Source organism: Stigmatopora argus, chromosome 21 (assembly GCF_051989625.1).
Source record: "Stigmatopora argus isolate UIUO_Sarg chromosome 21, RoL_Sarg_1.0, whole genome shotgun sequence".
Classification (NCBI taxonomy): Eukaryota; Metazoa; Chordata; class Actinopteri; order Syngnathiformes; family Syngnathidae; genus Stigmatopora; species Stigmatopora argus.
The window spans coordinates 10,725,744-10,751,035 of NC_135407.1; the positions used below are offsets into that span (position 1 = coordinate 10,725,744).

At 43.4% G+C, this 25,292-nt stretch overlaps 2 long non-coding RNA genes across 2 annotated transcripts; both read left to right on the top strand.

Moving 5' to 3' along the window:
- Positions 1-14,469: 14,469 nt before the first annotated feature.
- Positions 14,470-16,712, top strand: LOC144066650 (uncharacterized). The gene is made up of 4 exons (XR_013297674.1): positions 14,470-14,521; positions 14,596-14,682; positions 16,110-16,183; positions 16,591-16,712. It is a non-coding gene; the product is annotated as an uncharacterized LOC144066650 (long non-coding RNA).
- A 108-nt stretch (positions 16,713-16,820) lies between these two features.
- On the top strand, positions 16,821-20,222 carry LOC144066649 (uncharacterized). Its single transcript, XR_013297673.1, has 3 exons — positions 16,821-16,967; positions 17,062-17,135; positions 19,214-20,222. It is a non-coding gene; the product is annotated as an uncharacterized LOC144066649 (long non-coding RNA).
- Positions 20,223-25,292: the final 5,070 nt, after the last annotated feature.

Below are 25,292 nucleotides of genomic sequence, written 5' to 3' on the forward strand. Positions count from 1 at the left end.
CACCAGTCAACAAAGGCTGTGATGACTCACCTGTACTCCAGGTCGTTCCCGTCCGTCACTCGTCCAATAATAGCGGTGTCGTCAGAATTTCAATTACTCTAGGAGTTACAATATTTGTTTTCTGATTTACTTTCAAAGAGAGAGTGAAAAGCACCTAACCTTGAGAACAATGATGTTGTTCAATTAGCAACCCCTCGAAAGTGCAAACTTGCGGGGATTCCCTCCACATGCTCTATCACATTTAGTTTGAAGAGCTGAGGAGGCAATGGGATTATCATTTTCACAGATTTTGTTCACATATAAAAATGGTGTAAAGGATTACTCACATTAAGTTTTCTCTTTAGTATTTGCACTTTCCCTTGGTGTCCTTGGCCACCTTGTAGAAAACCAAGCTCTTCTCCAAGAGAAAGAGGTGCCTTATTATGCACATTCGGAAGGGTGACTTGGAATCCCACACCTTGAAGGACTCCTCTAGGAGCAGCTCCTCTTTGATGCTCTCGTCAAACCCTGAAGAAGGGTAAAGTAGGCAATGTAAGAAAATGATACATCAATGAAAAGCAAATGTGTGGCCATCTTGCCAAGTGTTCATTTACCATCCACCAAGGAGAGATGCATGGCATCATTGATTGCCTTGGAAATGCTAAGCATCCCCTCCACGGCTTCCTGGAGCTCGCTATTCCTCTCACAACTTTCCAGGAGGTTCTAAATAAATGAAGAGCATTATTAACATGCTTCCACAGAATCTCAGTTGGCCAATTACCTGTATAACAAATAAAAATGTTTTCCCATTGCGATATCCTGTTTTTGGGTGTTTTTTCAGAGGGTTGGAGCCAATTATTATTATTTTAGTTCATTTCTATGGGAAACGTTGATTTGAGATACGAGTAAATCGACATACGAGCTCAGTCCCGGAACGCATTAAGCTCGTATCTCAAGGTACCACTGTATTGTTGTTTAATTAGACACCTTTAGAAGTGGTGGTTTTGCTGAATGTCACATATAATGAGTATGTAAAGAATGCAATTAATGTTTGTTTACTGAATACTAAAATCTTACCACCATTTTTGGACTTACCTTGAGCACGAGTGGATATTTTTAGATTATCTGTACAGGCTTCAGCAGGTAGGAGGCGATCGTTTTTGGCAATTAGTTTTTTTGCTGAATTTACTGTTTAACACAGAGGGAGAGAAAAGACTAAGATCATGAAAATTTGTGTCCTGGAGTCAAGTTTTGATCAGTTTGATATTTAACTTGCATCAAAATAGTTCCGAGAATGCACCATGATGAGCTTAGAGGATCGTGGATGGTTCTTGCAATAATCCACATAGAACTGAAACTTCACAGCCTGCAATCAAGCTAAATTGTTAGGGAATCGTTATGGGTCAATTTTTAGCAGGATAGTAGTTATAGATAAAGCAATAAATACCCATGTGACAAAGCAGCGTCCAAACTCCTCAGGCATGTGTTCATATTTCTCCAGTTCTTTGAGAAAGGTGCTGAAAAAGAGATGGTTAATAAATACATTTGAAAACCCTAACCCTAAACTGGCCGAAAGAAGCGATCTAACGACGATTGCACAGTTTTCTTCTTTTTTTCATCATAAATGATGCGGTAGCACTGTATGGCATCATTCAATTGATTTGCAACCTTTGTGCAACGTTCAATATTTGGGTCTTGCTGCTCGAAGTGTGCGATGGCTTTATCTATGAGCGAAAACCCCTCGGTCAAGAGTTTCATCTCGAATTTCTTGATGGGGACAGGCGTTTCAGATGACAGGTCATTTACAACGTCTGTGTGTAGGGCTCGGGATGCCATGCAGCAGAAAACTAGTCCCCATACTTTGAGTCCTGCTCTCTTCACCTCATCCCTCACTTCATAAGGGCCAAACAGGTCCACAGCTGCGTATTGAAATGGCCTGGCTGGTGTCGTTCGCTCGGATGGGAGGTCACTCATGATTTGTTGGCATCTTTTGGCTTTGTTTTTTCTGCAGGTTACATAATCATTTACGATCTTCTGAGCCAATCTTTGGCCTCTTATAAACCACGCTTTCTTCCTCATACGCAGGAGTGTGCCTGCTGTTCATGGTTTGCGTTGTGGGCTTCTTGTGCCAGAAGAGAAGATATCCATGCATCATGGGGTAAAATTGGTACGGCAGTTTTGTCGTTGTCGAAGATTTGAAATCTTCCTCCGCAGACCAAGAGTTCAGTCTCCGCCTCTGTATACAGCCAACCTGTTGAGGGTGGTGTCTTGGAAGGATGCACCCTCTTGGGCTGCCTGGAAGAGGTCCCTCTTCGACTCTTCATACTCACTCAGTGTAAGTACAGCTTGCTTGGCTCTGGACTTTATCTGGTCTGATGAGAGTCTCTGCCTCTTTGGTTTACTTGTAGTTGGGTTTTTTTCCAATACACTTCCATTTTGTTGCAGCTCTTCATACCCAGGCTATAACCCTGATCAACTTGGTTAGGCTGCTGAATTTCCTTACATCGATCAGTTCTTTCACAGCAGATCCGGCTGGAGGTCTTCAGGCTCAGGGCTCATCTCCGCTTGCAGCCTCTTGTGGGATACTCTGATCTTTCCCATTCGTGGCATGGGTCGGATTACTTGTTTCGGCAAATGGTGCATCGCTCGTGTATTTTTTTGTCTGTGACCTGGTCTGTACTGCTGTGAAAGATTTCCTTTGGAGTTTATTAATTCCTTCCCTTGCATAGGCAGCGACTTCTTTGGCCACTCTCCTATGGGCAGCCTTAAGAATTCGGGTCCATCTTGCCACGTGGAGCCCTCTCTGAGGTCCTCCGGGGCAACTCCTCTTGTTAGTATGTCCGCTACATTGAGGTCTCCCTGGATCCACCACCAGTCGTCAACGGACGTGGTCTTCTGAATTTCTCCAACTCTGTTCGCAAAGAAAGTTTGATATCCGTAACTGTCTCTTTGGATTGCTCCTAACACAGTTTGACTGTCTACTAGGTGGACCCATTTTTCAATCTCCATTCGACTGTGCTTTTCGATGTATCTTCTGAGGCGAGCCGCATAGACAGCGCCACATATTTCAGCTTTTACTAGTTCTCCCTTCTGGTCAAGTGGTGAGAGTTTCGCCTTGGACTCGACGAGTCTGACTTTGAAGCCCGTCGCTGTCTCCCATCTGAGGTACACCACGGCTCCATAACTCTGGTCGCTTCCATCAGAGAATGTCACTCCCCTTTTTATACAGGGCATCTATGTTTGTGGACCAGTCTAGTTTGTTGTTGAGGTGAACACCCAGGTACTTAAAATTCTCCACGCTATCAATGTCTGTACCCTGGATGTTCACCTGAGTGGTCTGTTGAGGATTCCTCTGAAAATAGATGACAATTTCCTTTGTGTTACTGATGTTGATGTAGAGGTGGTTTTGCCTACAACAGTCAACAAAGGCTGTGATGACTTCCCTGTACTCTAGTTCGTTCCCGTCTGTCACTCGTCCAACAATAGTGGTGTCGTCAGAGAACTTCTGGAGTTGGCAGGTGTCTGTGTTATGTTTTAAGTCTGATGTGTAGAGGGAGAAGAGGAGTGGGGAGAGCACTGTGCCTTGTGGGGCCCCCGTGCTGCAAGCTACCACATCAGACGAACAGTCCTGGAGTCTCACATATTGTGGTGTGTCAGTGAGGAAGTCAATGATCCATGCGGCTATGTGGTTCCTTACTCCAGCCTCTTCCAGAGGTGGTTCCTTACTCCAGCCTCTTCCAGAGGTGGTTCCTTACTCCAGCCTCTTCCAGAGGTGGTTCCTTACTCCAGCCTCTTCCAGAGGTGGTTCCTTACTCCAGCCTCTTCCAGTTTCCCTCTCCAGTAGGACTGGCTGAATGGTGTTGAACGCACAGGAGAAGTCAAAAAACATCATTCGCACCGTGCTTCCCGTGTTCTCTAGGTGTGAAAGAGACCTGTGCATCAGGTAGGTGGTAGCATCTTCCACACCAATGCCTGGACGATAGGCGAACTGCAGAGGGTCCAGCTCTGCATTCATCAGGGGGCTGAGGTGATTGAGGATGATTCTCTCCAATGTCTTGATCAGGTGAGAGGTTAATGCTACCAGCCTGAAGTGGTTTGGCTCTCTGGGGTTCACAGTCTTTGGAACTGGGACCACACAGGAAGTTTTCCACAATGTGGGGACCTTCTGCAGACTAAGGCTGAGGTTGAAAATACGCAGAATCACTTTGCCAAGCTGATACGCACAGTCTCTCAGTAATCTGGAGCTGAGGCCGTCCTGACCGGTAGCCTTCCTTGCCTCAATCTTCTTTAGCTGTTTTATCACCTGATTGACACTAATGCAGAGACAGGTGGAAGAGGGGGAGGAGGAGGAGAAAGAGGGGGGAGAGTAGCTTCTGGTCTGGAGCGTCAGGGGACTGGGGGCAGGACTGAATTTGTTCATTGGCCCACTCCCTGTCTCCGGACTCTGGGTCTCTCTCACTGTTGCCTCCATGGCCTTAAATGGTCCTCAACCTCCTCCAGATCTCTTTGGTGTTGGCTCTCTGGAGTTGGTTCTCTAGCTTCCTCCTGTAGATGGTCTTTCCCCTCCTTATCTCTCTCTCTTCAGCTCCTCTTGCACCATTTTCAGACTTTTTTTCTCTCCTAAAAGCCCTCTTCTTGTTCAGGAGGGCCCTTAGATACCTGGTGGCCCACGGCGAATTGCGATAACTTTGCACTTTATATAACTGTTAATATAACCATAACAGAAATAGACGGCGGACCCAGGGTTCACACGTGTAGCTCTTTATTGCAACACCAGAACCGGACACACAACACCACTCCATCTGGGTCACGCTGTATTTCACAACGGTCACCAGGGGGTGTGGTTAAACACAGTTGTATAACCTGAGGCAATTAACAATTCTAGTATCAATATAATACAGTCTTTCCCCTCCTTATCTCTCTCTTCAGCTCCTTCTGCACCATTTTCAGACTTTTTTTCTCCCCAGACCTAAAAGCCCTCTTCTTGTTCAGGAGGGCCCTTAGATACCTAGTGGCCCACGGCTAATTGTTGGAGAAACAACGGACCTTCTTGGAGGGTACAATGTTCTCAACTTAGAAGTTAATAAAATCTGTGATGCAGTGGGTCAAGCTGTCAATGTCTTTCCCATGTGAATTGCACTGCACCTCCCAGTCAGTGGTCTTAAAACAGTCCCTCAGTACCATGCTGGTCTCCTCGGTCCATCTTTGTATGATCCTTGTGGTAGGTTTTACTTTCCTCACCATAGGGATGTAGGTGGGGATCAGATGGAGCAGGTTGTAGTCTGAGCGGCCCAGTGGGTGGAGGAGGACTGAGCTGTATGCCTCCTTTGTGTTGGCATACAGCAGGTCCAGAGTTTTTTGTTCCCTGGTGTGGTACTTCACATACTGAGTGAAGGTGGGGAGAGTAGAAGCCAAGGGAGCATGGTTAAAATCACCAGAGATAAGGAGAGACTGGGGGTGTGGCGTCTGCAGCCAGGACACAGCAGCGTGGAGCAGCTCGCGAACGATTGTCGCATCGGCCGAGGGAGGTATATACGCAGTTATTACGATAACGTGCGAGAACTCCCGGGGGATGTAAAACGTAAAACGGCCTGATGCTAACAGCTACTAGCTCGATATCTCGAGTGCACAAGTTGCTCCTTCACAGTAATATGCCTGGGGCTGCACCGTCTACTATTAATAAAAACAGCTAGTCCCCCACCTTTCTTCCTACTGCTCTCCTCAGCATCTTTGTCTGCCCTCACCAGCTGAAAGCCATCCAAGGAGACGAGAGTCTCTGGAATTAGTTCATTCAGCCAGGTCTCCGTGAAGCACATACAGACGCTCCCCTACTTACGAACGAGTTAGGTTCCGAGCGATTGTTCATAAGTTGAATTTGTCTGTAAGTTGATTCAGTGCTATATTTTGTAATATAATTTATGTTTAAGGCCTATATAAGTATATTGAAGGTTGATATAAGTGCATTTGTATGTTTAAGGCTTGTATAAGTAACACGCATTGGTTTGTACTGAAAAAAACATTAATAAAAATAATAATCGGACATTGTTATTTTAATAATAATAATCGGACATAGGCCCCTGTTGTTGTTATCACAACACAAAAAGCCTACTTGTCATCACACGCAGAAACTGCGTGTGACGAAATTGATGGTGCTTCTCCATAAGCTACGTTTACTCGGCAAAAGACCTAAATCTACGTTTACTCGGCAAAATGGCATTCTGCTATTGTGGATACAGGTCACTTACCTCTCGCTTACCTCTCACTGTCTTCCACTTACCGTACTTCAGTCAGCTAGTAGGAGGCAGATCACCACCCAAACCTCTTTTTATATTACCGCAGAAGGGAATGTGTGTTATGTTACCGCGAGTTTAGATTTCTGATGGATGTGGGGAAAAAACTGTCCTTAAGCCTATTTGTCCGTGCTTTGTGGGACCTATAGCGTCTGCCAGAGGGCAGCAGCTGGAACAGATTGTGACCAGGGTGGTAAGGGTCCCCTATGATGTTCTTGGCTCTGCTGAGGTAACGAGGGCTGGCAATGTCTTCCAGTGAGGGCAGAGAGCAGCCGACAATCCTCTGGGCAGTGTTAATCACTTTCTGCATGGCCTTTATGTCTGCCGCCGTGCTTCCAGCGTACCACACTGTGATGCCGTATGCCAGGATGCTCTCTACAGTGGTTTTATAGAAGGTTATCAGAAGCTTGGTGGCCAAGTTGTTCTTCCTAAGTACCCTGAGGAAATGGAGTCGTTTCTGAGCCTTCTTCACCACTGCCGTGATGTTTGTAGACCATGAGAGCTTATCCGTGACGTGGACCCCCAGGAATTTAAAGGACTGGACCCTGTCTACACATACTCCATTTATGAGGAGTGGGGCCAGATCTGTGCCGTGTTTGCGAAAGTCCAGTATTATTTCTTTAGTTTTCGTGGTTTTCAGTGTGAGATTGTTCACCGAGCACCACAAAGACAAATTGTTGACCTCATCTCTGTAAGCCGACTCATCCCCTCCTGAGAGGAGTCCGACCACAGTGGTGTCGTCAGCGAATTTGATGATGGCGTTAGACTGGTGGGTGGGTGTACAGTCGTATGTGTACAGGGAGTACAGAAGAGGACTCAGTACACAGCCTTGAGGGGAGCCAGTGCTTAGTGTAATGGAGGAAGAGAGGTGGGGACCAAGTCTAACAGTCTGTGGTCGGTTGGTCAAGAAGTTCTTTATCCAGCAGCAGATTGAAGAGGATAGTCCAAGGTGGGAGAGTTTGTCAGTCAGAATGTCCGGTTTTATGGTGTTGAAGGCTGAGCTATAGTCAATGAAGAGCATCCTCACGTAGTTCCCATGGTGTTCCAGGTGGCTCAGTGCTGTATGAAGAGCAATGGCAATAGCATCATCAGTGGACCTGTTTGCTCTATAAGCAAACTGGTGAGGATCAATTGAGGGAGGGATTGTATTCCTGATATGGCGGGCTACCAACTTTTCAAAGCACTTCATGATCACAGGCGTGAGGTCAACAGGCCTATAATCATTCATGCTGCCAATGGTTGTTTTTTTGGGGACAGGGATGATGGTGGCAGATTTCAGACAAGATGGAATGATGGATTGTTGCAGGGAACAATTGAAAATGTTTGTGAAGACTCCAGCCAGCTGGTCAGCACAGGCTTTGAGCACCTTCCCAGGTACTCCGTCTGGGCCAGCAGCCTTCCTGGTGTTCACAGACCGCATTACCAGTCTCACTTCCTGTTCCCGGAACGTCAGTGTATTGCTGCAGGGTGGTGGTGGGGGTGTTGAGACTGGGTCTGATTTGTCAGTCTCAAAGCGGGCAAAGAAACGGTTCAATTTCTCCGCTAGTGAGGCATCTGCATTAACAGACATATTATTGTTATTGTAGTTGGTAATATGTCGTATTCCTTGCCACATCTTCTTTGGGTTATTTTCTGTGAAGTGCTCCTCAATTTTTTTGGTATATGCTGCCTTGGCCTTTTTAATGCCTCTTTTCAGCTCAGCTCTGGCAGCTCTATATTTTATCTTGTCCCCTGATCTAAAGGCGGAGTTACGGCATTTGATGAGTGCCTGTGTCTCATTGGTCATCCAGGGTTTTTGGTTAGGAAAAACCCGTATTCGTTTATCTATAGTGACGTTGTCAATGCAGTTTTTTATGTAAGAGAGTACAGAGTCCGTGTAGTCCTGGAGGTTGTCGTGTACAAAAAGTTCCCAGTTGGTGCGGGAAAAACAGTCCTGCAGCTGAGAGTGCGTCGTCGGGCCAAGTTTTTATTATATTTATTTGTGGCGTTGTTTGCCTACGGAGTGGAGTGTAAGCGGGGGTGAGAGATAGGCAGAGGTGATCTGATCCAGCTAGGTGAGGGAGGGAAGTGGCTTTATAAGCATGTTTGATGTTAGAATAGACATGGTCAAGAGTTTTGTCTCCTCTAGTATTACAATTTACGTATTGAATAAACTTAGGTAAAACAGTCTTTAAACACGCCTTGTTGAAATCACCAGCGACAATAAAAACTCCATCGGGGTGGTCAAGCTGTTGTTTGTTTACAGCCGTTAGCAGGAGGTTAAGTGCCGTGGTAACGTTAGCATTCGGAGGTATATAGATAGCCGTTACTATGACGACGGTTAGCTCTCTTGGTAGATAATACGGCCTACACCGTATTGCCAATAACTCTAAATCCGGGGAACAGTGAGTGTCAATAATCTTACTGTCACAACACCATTCATTATGTATATACATGCACAGTCCTCCTCCCTTGCTTTTGCCTGTTAATACTTTTGAACGGTCGTTCCGAAAAAGCGTTCGGCTAGCTAGCGATACCGCAGCGTCGGGGATATGCGGGTGTAGCCACGTTTCTGTGATGATAATAATATTACAGTTTCTAACAAAGCTGTTGGTAGCAATATGAAGTTCCAACTCATCCATTTTGTGGGTGATGGATCGGGCGTTGGTCAAAAGGATACTAGGAAGCGGTGCTCGGTGTGGTTGTTGTTTCAGCTTAGCAGCAAGGCCCGCCCGGCATCCACGCTTCTGTTTTCTGTCCCTTCGCCGCCTTCGACGTGCTTTTGGTGGGCTGGCTAGCCACGGAGATCCCGGAGAGTTTGTTGAGAAATCGGATGTATCGCATATCCTTCGGATAGTGAGTAAATCCTGGCGACTGTAAGATAACGAACGACACCGAACTGGAGAGCATAAAGCCGCAGCGTCAGTGTGAGCCGGAGAGAATATGTACAGTACTGTATAGAGAGAGAGAGATTTATGTATTAGAAACTGGCCGAAAGAAGCGATCTAACGACGATTGCACAGTTTTCTTCTTTTTTTCATCATAAATGATGCGGTAGCACTGTATGGCATCATTCAATTGATTTGCAAACTTTGTACAACGTTCAATATTTGGGTCCTGCTGCTCGATCTTTCTGTTTATAAATGGTACTGACGGTCGAACGATTCAAGTTGTACATATATGTGCAACGCTCACCACTCTCACGCGCATCAAGCTTCGTTATTATTGCCACTCGTTTCAAATGAAATGGCTTGCCTCTTCCTTGCAACTCCCTCATTAGAAGCCTTTAGCTTTTTACCAACCATATTCAATAATGGATGCATGAGATATTTAATGATACAAATGAAAAAGGTTCTTTGCACACTGGAGATACATTCACGCACTTCCGCATTGCAACGAAGAAGAAGGTAGATACTGGGTGAGCTGAGCTCTCACAGCGCCAGGCGTCGGTATTAGCGGCGGAAAGAAGTACTGCTCTGAAAAAGGCGCGAAATACAAAATTGGACTTGCGCACATTTTTCGACTTAAATGCAATTTGCAGACATGTTCGTATGTACCGTTGTTCGTAAGTTGAATGTTCGTAAGTAGGGGAGCGTTTGTAATGCAGATTATCCGATATTGTCGTTGTTGTTTGGTAAGCGCCGTTAGCTCTTCCATCTTATTGGGGAGAGAGCTTACGTTCCTCATAATAGATGGAATGCTGGGTCTGAAGCGTCGCTTTCTCTCCTGACATTTTCGTCCAGCTCTGCATCCTCTTCTCTTCCTCTTTAACTCAGCGGGGAGGTCCAGGCCCAGGGGAATCCAGGTGTTGCGTAGCGCTAACAGCTGATCCTTTGTGTAAAACAGCGTCGGCATGGCTGAGTGGGTCAAAAATGTAATGTCCAGAATTTGCAAAGAAACTAAACTTAATAGATCAAAGACCGCCTCTCGGACAACTTGAGTCTTGGAGGAGAGTCTTGAAAGTAAAGTATTAAAACAAAGTATGGAATATAATCTATAAAGTAAAGTAACAAGTAAAGTCTTAAGAGACAATAAAACGTAAAAATAAAGGATAAAAAAGCTGTAAAAAATACAGAATATGAGTGAGGGTTTAGGGAGCTACTGCAACAAGCAGCCGCTTTGAACGGCGTCTATGATGACTGATTCAATTCCATTCTGTCCGTACAGCGGTACGGTACCGTTAGCAGGCTAGTCGAATAGCTAGCAAGCCAGTGACCATAGCCGATGCAAAAGATGGACGTCCCCTGCAACACACACCTTGCTTTTACTAGCCGGAAAATAGCACCGCTCGAACTAGTCGGTCGCGCCGGTTGACCGAGGCCCGCAAGTTGAGGCATTTCTGGAATTCTTCTTCTTTGACGGAGACTGGAACGCAGTCCATTTAAGAGGAGCCAGACATAGACAGTCGCCCCAGCGCGGAAGAGTGACGTGACATTGCCGCCATTTTGAATGTGGCAAAAGTAAAGGCTAAATGAAATGACTGTAATAACCACAAATAAGAGTGGACAGAGCTACTGCCACTGGCTTCCGACGGACGGCGCCATCTTCGGAAGAAGAAAATCCTTAAACAAGGTCGGCGGGCTGGATTAAAAAGCCTAACGGGCCGGATGTGGCCCGCGGGCCGTAGTTTGCCCATGGCTTAGTTAGTCCTTTGGAAGGTTTCTTAGTCTTCCTTAGTCACGTCCTTCTGCTTCAGGAGGGTGCATATCGTTGAAGTATTCCTCTCGTATTGCCGAGCAAGCTCCCTGACACATACACCACTTGTTACGATGTCGCTGCGTCGTCGCGGCGCGATCGGGAAAATATTAGGACTCATCCGCGGGAAAACGGGAGATGAATCAGGCAGTTGGCTTCAAACAACATCCTTTAATAAATCAACAGGGATCTATAAATCAACAATTGCTTGGAAAGCAAAACGGCAGCATGCTGCGCGCACGCATAAACAGAAGAACGATTCGGCAATGGTCCTATGACTCATTGCTCCTTAAATAACAAAACAGGAAGCAATCAGCAGATTGACTGCAGCTGCTCTCTGACGGCACGTCAGGAGGGACAAACGGGCCGCTCCTGACAGTACGTCCCCTCTAACGGACGGATCCTAGACGTCCTAATGCCGAATGTCCATGAAAAGCGAAAGACAAAAATCAGGCAGGGAGGGAGGGCAGGTGAGCTCCGTTCTCATCGTCCGGGGGCGTCCCCGCCAGCCCGTGAAGAGACGAGAGAGGGGCCGGCCCGGCGGGCGTCCGCGCCGGCGGCGAGGCGTGGGCGTGGCTGATCCGGCGGGCGTCCGCGCCGGCCAGTGACAAGGCGTGGGAGTGGCCGGTCCGGCGGGCGTCCGCGCCGGCTGATGACGAGGCATGCCCGGTCCGGCGGGCGTCCACGCCGGCCGGTGACGAGGTATCGAGGTGGGCGGTCTGACAGGCGTCCGCGCCGGCCTGAGGCGAGGCCTAGGAGGGGCCTATCCGGCGGGTATCCACGTCGGCCCTTGGAGAGGAGTGGGAGTAGCCGGTCCGGCGGGCCTCCCTGCTCGTCCTTAAGGTGCTGGCCAAGCCCCCTGCCCTTAACAGACACCAGAATCTTAGAACGGTCGTCGGGCACCTTACCCTGGCTGCTCGGGGGGCCGCCTGCCCCCTCGGCCGGGAGGGCCGGATCGTTCTGTTACGATCACGCTGCGTCGTCGCGGCGCGATCGGGAATATATTAGGACCCATCCGCGGGAAAACGGGAGTTGAATCAGGCAGTTGGCTGCTAACGACATCCTTTAATAAATCAACAGGGATCTATAAATGAACAATGGCTTGGAAAGCAAAACGGCATCATGCTGCGCGCACGCATAAACAGAAGAACGATCCGGCAATGGTCCTATGACTCATTGCTCCTTAAATAACAAAACAGGAAGCAATCAGAGATTGACTGCAGCTGCTCTCTGACGGCATGTCAGGAGGGACAAACAGGCCGCTCCTGACACCACTCATATTTTTCAATTATTTCGCGCTTAATATTGATTGTCATCGTTCGCCTTTTCTTTGCACAACTCTTCATTCGACCTGTTTGCTTTGGATCCATTGTTCACTTTGTATTATGCATTGACTAACGGGGAAAAACACGTAAAAATGCAACGCTCCGCCCAGTGCTCGTAGATATCTGTATACACAAAAGAGATGCGGCAAAAAAGACATTGCGCTAAAATCATAAACAGCCTCTCATGCCTTGGCCACTTGGCTTTCTCGTATCTCAAAATTTGGCTCATATCTCAAGTTAAATATTTGCTCAAAATTTTACTCTTATCTGAAATTGCTCGTATGTCGGGGCACTCGTATGTCGAGGTACCACTGTACCACAAAAATTGTAAAAGTGCAACCTTGAACAAAGTATGCATGTGGGAATTTTAATTCAAGTTTTCTGTTTTATCTGTAAAATTGCATGATTTTGAGAATGTGAGTAGTCACGGAGGTTCACTCCTGAGATTGACCCACCTTGCCTGAAAACTATGAAAAAATCTTAATTTACATTTCCACAAAAGTGGGACATGCAACCTTGACCAAAAAGTACGCATGTAGCATTTTTAATTCCAATTTTCTCTAAATTCAGTATGGGAAATTGAATAGTTATGAGTTTGTGAGTCGTCGGGGACGTTTGCTACTAGGTTGAGCCACGATGCCTGGAAAGTACCACAAAAATGGGACCGGCAACCTTAAAAAAACTATGCATTTGGCAACCCCCGCAACCCTTTACTACGCATTTTAATTCCAATTTTCTCCTAATTTAATCCGTGAAATTGCATTATTTTATGTATGTTATTAGTCATGGCGGTCTACTAGGATTGACCCACCTTGCCTGGAAATTACGGAGAAAAAATCTTGATTTTTCAGTACCACAAAAATGGGACCTGCAACCTTGAACAAAGTACGCATATAGCAACCCTCGCAACCATTTCAAGGATGCGTGATATGGATGATGAAATGGAAAAAAGGGGGGATTCACATAATATTGTACTTGTGAAGTGAAGTTATTTTTAAGCCTGACACTTTATTTCATTTTTAAATAATGAAAATGCTGGAAATATATTGTGCAGTTTTTTGACTGTTGAGAGTATTTTTAAAGGTTTAAAAGCACTACAAGCACACAAAGTTAGCTGCTGCTCTTCTGTTTTGAATTGAATTACCGTAATGCTTGGATTCAGTGGGGGGCTATTTTGAGCGTCCGCTCATTTGACCACGAAAACGCAAATGTCCGCTGGCTTAACCGCAGTGAAATTCGAAATGGATGTCATTCTCGACACACTCAAGATAAACACAGAAAAAAAATCTGCTTCCAAAAAAAGGTATGTGGCTCATTATCCATTTGTGAATTTTGTAGTATCATTTAACAAGTAGGATTTTTTATTTATTTATCATTATTTATTTTGTTATTTGTTTCTGAATGGAAGATGTAAATGCCAAGAATATCCCTTGTTTTCAATTATAAATGTCCTCTCACCCATGCCTACTTTGCTTGATCAGTCGCTGGCACATTCATGCCTTTTTCATTCTTAGCATGTTCATTGTGGCAAAGCTGATTCAAGCAGACATGCGTGCAAGACCTGGTGTAGCGCGTTGACATGAGTTTCTTTTCTGTTTCCATCCATTTTATTTTAGACAATCTCTAACCATGTGAATTGTGTGGCATTGGCAGATTTTCACATCGGAGATACGTACCAACTATAGGAGCCCTGCAGGAATCAGCAAAATGCAACACCATCTTTGCAAACCTGCTGGACCTATATGAATTCCACCACAAGTAAACAATGTGACTTTTCACAAAAAATGAAACCTAAAGCCTTTTATGTCAAAGTTTCGAGTGTTTGTTTTTTAAAGCGTTGAACAATCTTAATAAATGAGGCTGCTCTTGGTTAATTCTTAAAACATTGGCTTACGTAAGGCATGTTTTTTAGTATGCATGTTCTAATTTAATAAAATGAGACTCATAAATCTTTGATGTTGATCTACGCCATTCACTTTTTAAAAAGTATTTATTAACCATCTCTTTTTCAGCATCTTTCTCAAAGAACTGGAGAAATATGAACACATGCCTGAGGATGTTGGACGCTGCTTTGTCACATGGGTATTTATTGCTTTATCCATAACCACTATCCCGCTGACATTTGACCCATAATGATTCCGTAAAAAGTAAAAATGTATCCTGTTTGTAGGCTGTGAAGTTTCAGTTGTATGTGGATTATTGCAAGAACCATCCACGATCCTCTAAACTCAACATTCTCTGAACTATTTTGATGTAAGTTAAATATCAAACTTGACTTCAGGACACATTTTCATGATCTTAGAGTCTTTTCTCTGTGTGTTGAACAGAATATTCAGCAGAAACCTCAACTCCCAAACACGATCAACTCCTACCTTGTTAAGCCTGTGCTGAGAATCTTGAGATATCCGGTCCTGGTAAAGGCATGCCTAAAAATGTTGGAAAGATTTAGTATTACTGTATTTTCTCGCATATAAGCTGTATTTTTAACTAAAAAAATGATGACTAGATCAAGGGAATGCCTTATATGCTTACAACACTTAGGGTTGCTATACTCTTTTTACCAGTAGATGTTGGCAAATTAACATTTACTATTTGTTGGTTATTTTCTGTTTTGCCATAAGAAAACAACCATTACGGGATGAATTTCTTTAAAACGTTTTTTATGTATCCATATTTGTTTTTGTGCCTATATTACCATATTTACTCGCATATAAGCCACATTTGTCGGACAAAAAATGACTGAGTCGAGGGTACAGTTTATATGCGCGTAAAAAGACGACATGCATGAAACTGCAAGGTGACAAAGACGAAACACCATGCGCAAGACAATGCGGCCCATATTGTCATTTATTTCAAAATAGAAAAAAGATAAACCGATAAAACGCAAAACAATGTATTTTAACACCTATGAATGAAATTCAATTAGAAAAACTATCTTGCATAAAAAGTGAAAAACTCACTTGTGCTTGCCATCGCTCGCTCATGGCGTCGCCAGCCCACCGCAGTTATAAATGCGCTCTGACTGGCCAGACGGGTGTAGCTTTAACAGATGTGTTCTTAGCGTTTACCATGTCAGCACATCCCAATAGTATTTAAGGCTGATCGAAGGTCTTGCGGTCGATTGTCAAAATATCAGCCTTGATACCTGTGTAATGTGTATCTCATGCTATTTTTCCACCCAAAGACTTGGTGAACATTATACCGCTATGGACACACTTGCTGGTTGTACTTGCGTTATTTACTTTTTGAAAGGAAATTGTACATTTATGATTATGAAATAAAACAAAATTCTGCTTAGATTTTTTTCTTTTTATTTCTTGTTCAAAAGTGACAACTATTGCAGTAATATGAACCATCAAAAAAATCGATGTTTTGACATTATAAGCAATTTGTCCGCCACAACATCTTAAACTTCTGATAAGAAAATTGTAATTTCTGTCATTAAAAAGCATCAGGTTCTCATCAAGATAGACTTATTTCTTTTTTCAAACAAAATAATTTGATATTTTGCAATTACAAAGACAGGCATATTAAAACTTACTTATGATATTGACCCTAATAATCTGCTTTTAAAAAGAGTATCTCAGAAATACCACTTGCGATGATTTTCCCTTCAAAGTAACACATTTGTACTCCCTATTAAAACCATGAATATGGAGGCAAAAATTGTGAATCAGGGCCTTTGTAAATTGTAAAATTCAACATTAAGGCAATTTTAAGGGTGCTGCTTACATACGAGTAGATACGGTATTTTTCTGAAAATCTGCATGTGAATGAATACATTGCTTTTCCAAGTCCCCCCTCTGATAATGACTTCCTTTTTTATTTCATCCACGTGCAGGCAACAACCTTTTCGGAATGTGCAATCCATCAGACAATCCTTTGGATTCATACAGGAGCTCAGAAATACCACGTGTGAGTATTTTTTCTTATTTTCCCTTCAAAGTAACACATACTCCCAGTTAAAACCATGAATATGGAGGTGAAAATTGTGAATCAGGGGGCGGTTTATATGTGATTTTTTTTTAAAAATTCAACGATTTTAATGCAAATTTAGGGGCGAATTATATGCGAGAAAATACGGGATTCCGTAAACCACATGAATTGCATTCTTTACATACTCGTAATATGTGACAATCAGCAAAACCACAAGTTCCAATTGTGTCTGATTAAACAATAATATTAATAAGTTAAATAACTTTACCGTATTATGAAAACAAGATTTTGAACAACATGTCTGCTTCAGTTACACATGCATACAGGAACTTGGCGAACTGAGATTCTGTGGAAGCAATGTCTTAAAGCTCTTTCAATTTATTTAGAACCTCCTGGAATGTCGTGAGAGGAAAAGCGAGCTCCAAGAAGCCCTGGAGGTGATGGTTAATATTTCCAAGACAACCAACGATGCCATGCATCTCCTTGGTGGATGGTAAAAGAACACAGGCAAGATGACCACACATTTGGTTTTCGTGGAGGTATCATTTTCTAATATTGCCTACTTGACCCTCCTTCAAGGTTTGACGAGAGCATCAAAGAGGAGCTGTTCCTAGAGGAGTCCTTCAAGGTGTGGAATTCCAAGTCACCCTTCCGAATGGGCAGAAAAAAACACCTCTTTCTCTTGGAGAAGACTTTGGTTTTCTGCAAGGTGGCCAAGGACACCAAGGGAAACTGAAAATACATTTTTAAGAGAAAAGTTAATGTGAGTAGTCCTTTACGCCATTTTGCATGTGCAAAAAAATCGGGGAAAATTATAATCATGCCGCCGCCTAAGATATTCGAACTAAATGTGATAGGGCACGTGGAGGGAGACCCCGGCAAGTTTGCACTGTCGATGAGTTGCACGTTGGACAGCATCATTGTTCTCAAGGTTAGATGCTCCTCTCTCTCTTTGAAAGTGCTGTATTTTCACACCATATGGCGCACTTAAGTCTAAAATTTTCTCTAAAATGGTTGCTGCGCCCAATCGGTCTCTGTGCACTAAATTCAATTTGTGTATGGCCCTGACCGCTTGAGTGACTGGTTTTATTTCTTGCTGGCACGCTACTTATTGCGATCAACCCAGTGGACGTTCACCCTAAAAATAGCCTCCCCGCGCATTCCATGCATTACGGTAAATCCATTCAAAGCATCCCAGGGGAGTGGCGCAATGGTGCGTTTTATAGGTGGGAAACTACGGTAAAACAGAAAACAAGTACAGTGAGGGGTACTTCGACATACGAGCGCCCCAACATACCGTATTTTCACGACTATACGGCGCATCGTATTTTTAGCCGCAGTGTCAATAACGAGTGCTATTTCTGTATTTTACACACACAAAGGACGCACCGTTTTTATAGACGCAGCCAGCCATGACAAAACATACACCAACTTAAACATACACGCTACACCCACATGCTATCACCCACAAATCCATCAAAGTCCTCATTTTCTGTGTCCTAATTGAACAATTGTCCATCAAAAACGCTGAGTTTTATACGTTCGTCCAGGCGGCCACATCCATTCGCAAATGGTAGTTAGCGTAACTAGCCCGGTGCTGCCTGCCACCCTTCGTAAAGCTGTGTTGATGCCGATGTCTAGCGTAACTAGCCCGGCGCTGCCTGCCACCCTTCGTAAAGCTGTGTTGATGTCGATGTATACAGGCCACAATCCATTCGCAAATATTAGCTAGCTAGTAGCTAGCGTAACTAGCCCGGCGCTGCCTGCCACCCTTCGGAAAGCTGTGTTGATGTTGATGTATACAGGCAACAATACATTGGGTGTATTGACAAAAGAACTACATATCCCAGCAGTCACTGCGCAGTACTTTTTCTACAGGGAAAATGGCAGAGTCAGGGGCTGCTTGCCGTAGCTGTGAGAGCTGTAGAGGATGGTTTACCCAATCGACTGATTTATTTTATTTTATCGTGATAACAATTTTAGTATTGGTCCATATATAAAGCGCACTGGATTATTAGGCGCCCTGTCTATTTTGGAGAAAATTTAAGACTTATGTGCGCCTTATAGTTGTGAAAATACGGTACAAGCAATTTGATATAGGAGTAAAATTTCTGGCAAATATTTATCTTGATATACGAGACAAATTATGATATACGAGCATAAAGTGGATGCGAGAGGCTGCTAATAAGAACATCATGGGCACTGTCTCTCTGATTTCAACTCCCTCGTGTAATGTCTCTATGAGCACTGGGCGGAGCGTTGCATTTTTTCAGTGTTTTTTTCCGTTAGTCAGTGCGAATGGCGTATATACTACTTCTCGTTGGCAAGTGGTCTTGCGTCATTCTATTTTGAGGACATTTGTGTGCATTTTCGGAATATTTTGAAGGGAATACTAAAGCAAACAACCCTCATAGGTTGCATCTGAAAGAGAGGGTTGAGGCCGGGCAAATAGAGCCAAGAAAGGTATCAAAATGTAAAACAAAATTAGAATTAAGTTTAGTGTAAGGTTAGATTAAACTTATTTTTGAGGGTGTCTGCATCGTAATCCAAGTTCATTTGAATTTGTTTAGGTTATGTTACGAGCGCATTGCCGTGCAAAAAGTCCCCCCCCCCTGTCCGTCTCTCTCTCGCCTCCACGAAATCCGTCTAATTTTAGTATCGTTAAACACATTTTAGTACAATTAAACCACTAGTTATTTGTTACTTTGTTAATAGATGGCGAATTAGAGAAAATAAGTTTTTCCAATCCAATATCCTGTATTGGGTGTTTTTTCAGAGGGTTGGAACTAAATAATTTGTTTTTCGTTCATTTCTATGGGAAATGTTCATTTGAGTTACGAGTAAATAAATCGACATACGAGGTCAGTCCCGGAACGAATTAAGCTCGTATCTCTAGGTACCACTGTAACTCACAGTGATTGAAATTCCAGTGAATATGGGATGCTTATTTGGTTTTCAAAAGTGGTCCAAAAGGCCACGTTAACTTTTGCCTGTCTTCCAAATCAATAGGCGTCCACCATTAAGACCAAACTAGACTGGATCAAGTACATCCGAAAGCTGATCCACGAACACACCAACTTCCTGGGGGTAGGACTGAAGAAGCCTCTATATACTATTCCAAAATCATCGTGATTTACTCCCTGGTCACTGGTATTTAGGTAAAATAGATGAATAATAAAATAGAATGTGTTGTTTGTTGTGTCATAGGGGGTGGAGAAGCAGAGGCATTCTGAAAGTTAACCAACCAACAAAGAACATATGGGGAAAAAGAGTCACCTTTAAATTGAATTAAATACATTTTGTATTTTTCATATTGTAGACTTGTATCTCTTATTGCTTGTATATACTTGTATGTTTTTAAAGATATTAAGAGGATTTGGAACAAAGGGCATGTTGGAATAATCATTATTATAAATGTGTTTGCAATGCTTACTTAGGAATAGAAAGCCTTATTATAAACATGCTTACTATATTAATCAATATATTTGCTTATTAGGAATAGTAATGCTCATCCTGAATGTGTAACAATATTAAACAATATATATGTGTTGAACGCTGTGCTTTTATGTTAGAGTTATTTGTATTAATAAAAGCCATTTTAATGCATGCCTTGCTAAAGTAAGGACTGGTTCACATCAAGAGGACAGGGAATGGCCATGGGCATGGAGAGGTCTCACAACAATTGCTCTTGGGAACTGCGAACTGTTTTCGGCTTCAGAGGACTCACGACAGGGAACTGGGGAACTGAGGACTGTTTACGGCTTCGGAAGATGGTCTCACAACAAGCGCTCTTGGGAACCAAGGACTGTTTCGGGAAGATTCGACAGGACCTACAATTGTTTTGATAACTGTACAAAATTGTTGTGAGACTCTACGAATGTTTAGACTTCTGTGGGGCATGGCGTTGAAATCTTATGATTAAATTAGCGAAACGGACTTCGAGTTGTGAGAATAATCTTGACCGGAGTCGCGGATGGATGTATTCTCTTCTTGCAAGAATTAAATGGTGATGTGACTACAGATGCCTTTTTTATTGAAAGCTGAATTGGAAATACCTAAGGATTTACCTAACATTTGGTCCTTCGAGCCTGTGGTCAAGATACCGGAGCAGAATCCAGGTCGCTTCCGTTCGATATCTGGAAAGACCGTGCACGGCGCTTAAATACCCTTTTCCGGGCTGGATTACTCGACGGGGCGACTTGGTTCTCGACGGTTGACGACTAACACTCTGAAAAGGACATCTGGTGTCATATCTGGTAAGTCCACGTGAATGTCTGCGTTTGTTGAAGGGGCATTGCACGTGAGGTCCATTTTTTAAATGAGACTCACGTCCAGGGGGACTGCGTAAAACCCTGGGTATACTAGTCGCTGCCAGGTAAAGAGACAGAGCATGAGTCTATAAAACTTGGGGCAGTTCGGGGTGTCCTGTGCCGTGGTCCGGAAAGGTACAAATATAGCTCTGACAGTATATCACGCTAGGGTATACATTTGTGTTGCGTGTGTTACGTGTGTCGTTCCGCGGAAAAGAAAGTTAACTAACTGATAACTGAGTGCACACGAGCTCCCTTCAAAATGGGCAGCTCAAATATCAAAGCGGCTAGAGACGACGATGTGAAACAGTGTCCGCCGTGTAAAGATGAAATTTGTTGAAAATCAAAGCGCTACAAGGGTTAAACACCTAAATTTATGGATAAACAAATATGGGTTTGCTGGCCAGCTTAAATATGCATGAAATATTAAAACCTGCAGGATAAAATACGCACTAAGCATAGAAGTAATCTATATAATATGTGGAGGGAGATACAAGCGAGGCAGCTTGTTCCACAGAAAGAAGAGTGATAAAACGGGTCCGTTGTGTAAAATAAAAATAAAAGATAGCGCGGAGAATTGGGACATATATCGCGTGATTGCCTGGACAAAAAGTCTCTAAAAATGTTGAGCTAATTTTAAACCAGAGATCACATTCTTTGTGAATGAATTCAATTGGAATTTTTTGTGTGATGCTGAAAGTTGTAAAATGGCAATTAAAATGGTTATTTCAAAGTGCTAGGCATACTTTGTTGATAGTAACTAAATGTACTGTCAATGTACTGGAATGAAATGGCTTATTGTGGCTTATCCTGGTTTCGTTCCCGTCTGCTAGCGGGAATATTTTGGTTAACAGAAATACAAAACAGCCAATTAAATGTTAAGCGGGGTTGCCAAAACTGCGTTTTGGTCATACTCTAAACTTGCCGAATAATGCTTCGATTGCGGGGGAAGCGCTCTGTTTTGGTGCGACTGATTTGATGGTGTTAGACATTATAATACAGTATAGTAGGCGCGCGGACCGCACAAGCGACTAAAATTTTTGGGGGACCCCTTCCGTGGAGAGTATTACATTATTACAATTATTACAATAATTGGCCTTGAGGGCGCTGAAGCAAACTTGAGGGCAGAAATGGGTTTTGCTATGATATAGTTGTGCTTGCAGCATATTGTGATTATGGGGTCTTGGCAAACTATGGTGATATAGTTGGATATCGGGAGAGTAATTAATTTAGTCTTCTCTAAAAAGCGTTATAATTGTGTGCACAGGAGGACAAAAAGAAAAGAGAGCGTTTTGGAATTTGTAAACAAGATAGGAATGCTGCTTCTGCAGCGAGCGTGAAGGTCACAGTCAGCGGCTAAGGGCGCGCTTCCGTTTAAACATTTTAGAATGAGAACAAAACATAGTCTGCAAGGGATGCAAGGTTCCGCGATTATCTTCGCATTTATTTTTGGGATTTAATCAGAAATGTCTTTCGAGGTGATAGAAAATCTGTTTGGCAAAGATTGATTTGGTAAAAGCTTTGGAATTGGGAATAATACTATTATCATTATTTTCTTTTTTCTTTTGTGAAGTTCAAAGGGCTCTTAATTGAAGAGAGCTAGTTTTGGAGGATAAAACGATATTATTACTGTTTTTGAATGGTTGGATTGTTCAAAATACTTTAATATAGGAGATTGGCTGGTTAAAGAAAAATGAATGGATTTTTTTTACAATATTATGGCATATGGGTTACAATTTGTGGGTCCTTTATTAAGCATTGAAAATTGTAATTAGGAAATGCCTAGTAAAAGGTGGATTTCTCTAATTTAATTATTGTAGATTTTTCTTGTAACAGGGAGCTATAAGAAATGGCTCTTATCTTAAGTAAACATAGTATGGGGTGATTTGCAATTTATGTCTTAGGTATTAAGAGTTATTTGGTTGTTAAAGAAATCAGACATGAAATTAACAATGCGGAAATGAGAAATTTCATGGCATTCGTCCAAATTATTAGGTAAATTGAACCTGGCTGGGGTAGATAAGATAATTGATTTAGGATAGGCATGGTTTCCCTGGAAGAAGCATGGAGCGTCTTTAAGTGCACAAAAGACGTTCCCTGTTTGGCCTGAAGGGGGCATATGCTTTGGTATAGGTCATATTGATGACTATTGGGACTTTACTGCCTATTGCTTTAGGGCAGGGGTCTCGAACTCAATTTACCTGGGGGCCGCTAGAGGCCGAGTCTGGGTGAGACTGGGCCGCATCAGGATTTCCACAAGAAAAGCACTGATAAAACTTTCCAACGTTATCAAATATCTTTATTTTTTAACAAAAAATAATGAATTAAATAAATTAACTTAAAGATGAATAAAAAATAATTCAATCAGTAATATAAAACCAAATAATACTAATGAGCATACAGTAGATATATACTGGCTGGCTAAGTAGAGAAAATGAATTATTTTTATTCCGTTTCAAATGTCTGTATTTACAGCTCTTTAACCTTTAACTTTCTGAACTTCAATGGAACATTGAACATGAAATATTCTGAACACGGCTTCTTTTGCCTACTCCTTGCTGCTAGAGACCTGGCAGCGCTTCTTCTCACATAGTCACATTTGGCTTGAGGGAGGAAGCAGTGGAGACCCTCAGTAGAGCTTGAAGATGCTCATCAGTAAGTCTGGACCTGTACTTGGACTTATTGAAGTTCAAGGTGGAGAAGAGCTTCTCACACAAGTATGTGCTCCCAAAAAGGCACATGGTCCGCTTGAACCTTCGGGAAAGTTCAGGGAAGCTGGGGGTCAACTCTCTCAAAAATTGCCCAAGCTTGTCTGCTTCTCCACTCACCTCCCTGAACTTGGCTTTGAGTGCAGAGTTGCACTGCAGGTCAATGAGCTCCATTTGAAGCTCAGGAGGGGCATCTTGCACATCAAAGGAGAAGGGGTCCGCAAAAATTTGAAATGTGGCTTTGTGTTTCAAATTGTATTCCTTGTGCACCGCAACTTTTTCAGTGTAAATGAGACACGTCGGGGTGCCCCTGTGTTCAACAAAGAAATATTGCACTCCCCACTTTTCTTGAAACTGTCTCTGCTCGTCACCGACCTTTCTCTTCACGGCAGGCTTTGAAAGAGACATCTCTGGGGCTCTGTAATATGTTTTTCCACTTGGAATGAGTCTCGGGTTGATCTTTCACATTCAGTCGCGCGGGTTTGTGGCACATGTGCACTTTCGCTCTCCGTTTCAATCGCGGAGATGGCTACAGACACTGACACAGGCTGGATCACGGATCATAGCGCCTCATTCAGTTCTATGCTGAGAGCAGCGGAGGAGTGTGCGCGCCGAGCGGAGTGATCGGCCTCACGGCTTCTCCTCCGCCCAGCTGATTGGAGGAATGAATGAGTGAGTGAGCGAGGCACTGGACAGCCCGGCCGATGTCCCGCCCTCCAGAGCCGTATACCTCACCGTGATTGGTTCATTCAGCTCCGAACCAAAGTTCCCTCTAATTTTTTGTTGGTCTGAGCAGAAAGACAACCTCCCTGAGCGCACTGAGTACCAGTGTGAGCGACATCATCGGTACTCGGATGATTCGCTTAAAGACGTTTCGCCGACGGACGTTTGACAGACGGGCAGGTCGCCGAATGGACGTTCCACCGAACGTTCATTCGGCCGAACGGAGGTTTCGCCGAAACGGGATTCGAACGCTCGCCCCGCCGGATCGTGTGTGTACAAGTTTTTCAACCTCGGCCCGCGGGCCATATACGGCCCGTTAGGATTTTTAATCCGGCCCGCCGCCGGTGTTTTCCAAATTATAGTAAAAATCAATGTTCGTCTACCATCAATGGCAGTCCGGGAATAAGCACTCTTGGGCAGGCAGATGTAGCAGAACCGAGCCGTAAAATGACAGCAATCGGGTCAAATCCATCCTAAAACAGCATTTAATGATTAAATACAAATACTGGATGATATCGCGATGGAGGCAAAAAAACGTCTATAGACGTCCATTCGCCAAACGGCTCAAAATGCTCTCAAATTCGGTCAAATCCAGCTGAAAACAGCGTTTAATGATTAAATACAAATACTAGTATTTGTATTTAATCATTAAACTAACAAATACTAGTACGACCTGTCCGTCTGTCAAACGTCCGTCGGCGAAACGTCTTTAGGCGAATCATCCGGTCACGACATCATCATTGCTCGCTATCGGCACACCAGTATCACACCTGCCACAAGCAGGTGCATGTCAATGTTCCCTCTAATTTTTCATGTAAAACATGCTGTAAAACAAGAAAAACATGAGTGGACAGAGCTACTGCCACTGGCTGCCACTTAAACGGCGCCATCATGGGGAAAGGGGTAAAAAAAAAAAAAAAAAAAAAAAAAAAAAAAAAAAAAAAAAAAAAAAAAAAAAAAAAAAAATCGATATTTCATATTAAGACGGGGGCCGCAAATTCTCGTCCCGCGGGCCGCAGTTGGCCCGCGGGCCGCAAGTTTGAGACCCCTGCTTTAGGGGCATACAAATTAAGAATTTAGCCAAAACTTACTGCATTGAAATTATGGGGTTAATACACCTGAATGTTACGGTGATAACGATTGGCAATAACAAGCTTAGATAAAGGGGAATATCTACAACAAATTCAGGTGGGGCCTTTCATGGTGTGAAACAAGTGATGAAATAATGTCTATGTTTTAGAAATAACATCTCCAAATTATAAAATATCAACCTTGGAGAAATGCTTTAAGTAGATGGGTTGACTAGAATGGGCAAAATTCGATATTATTGAAAGGGGGTGTGTGTGT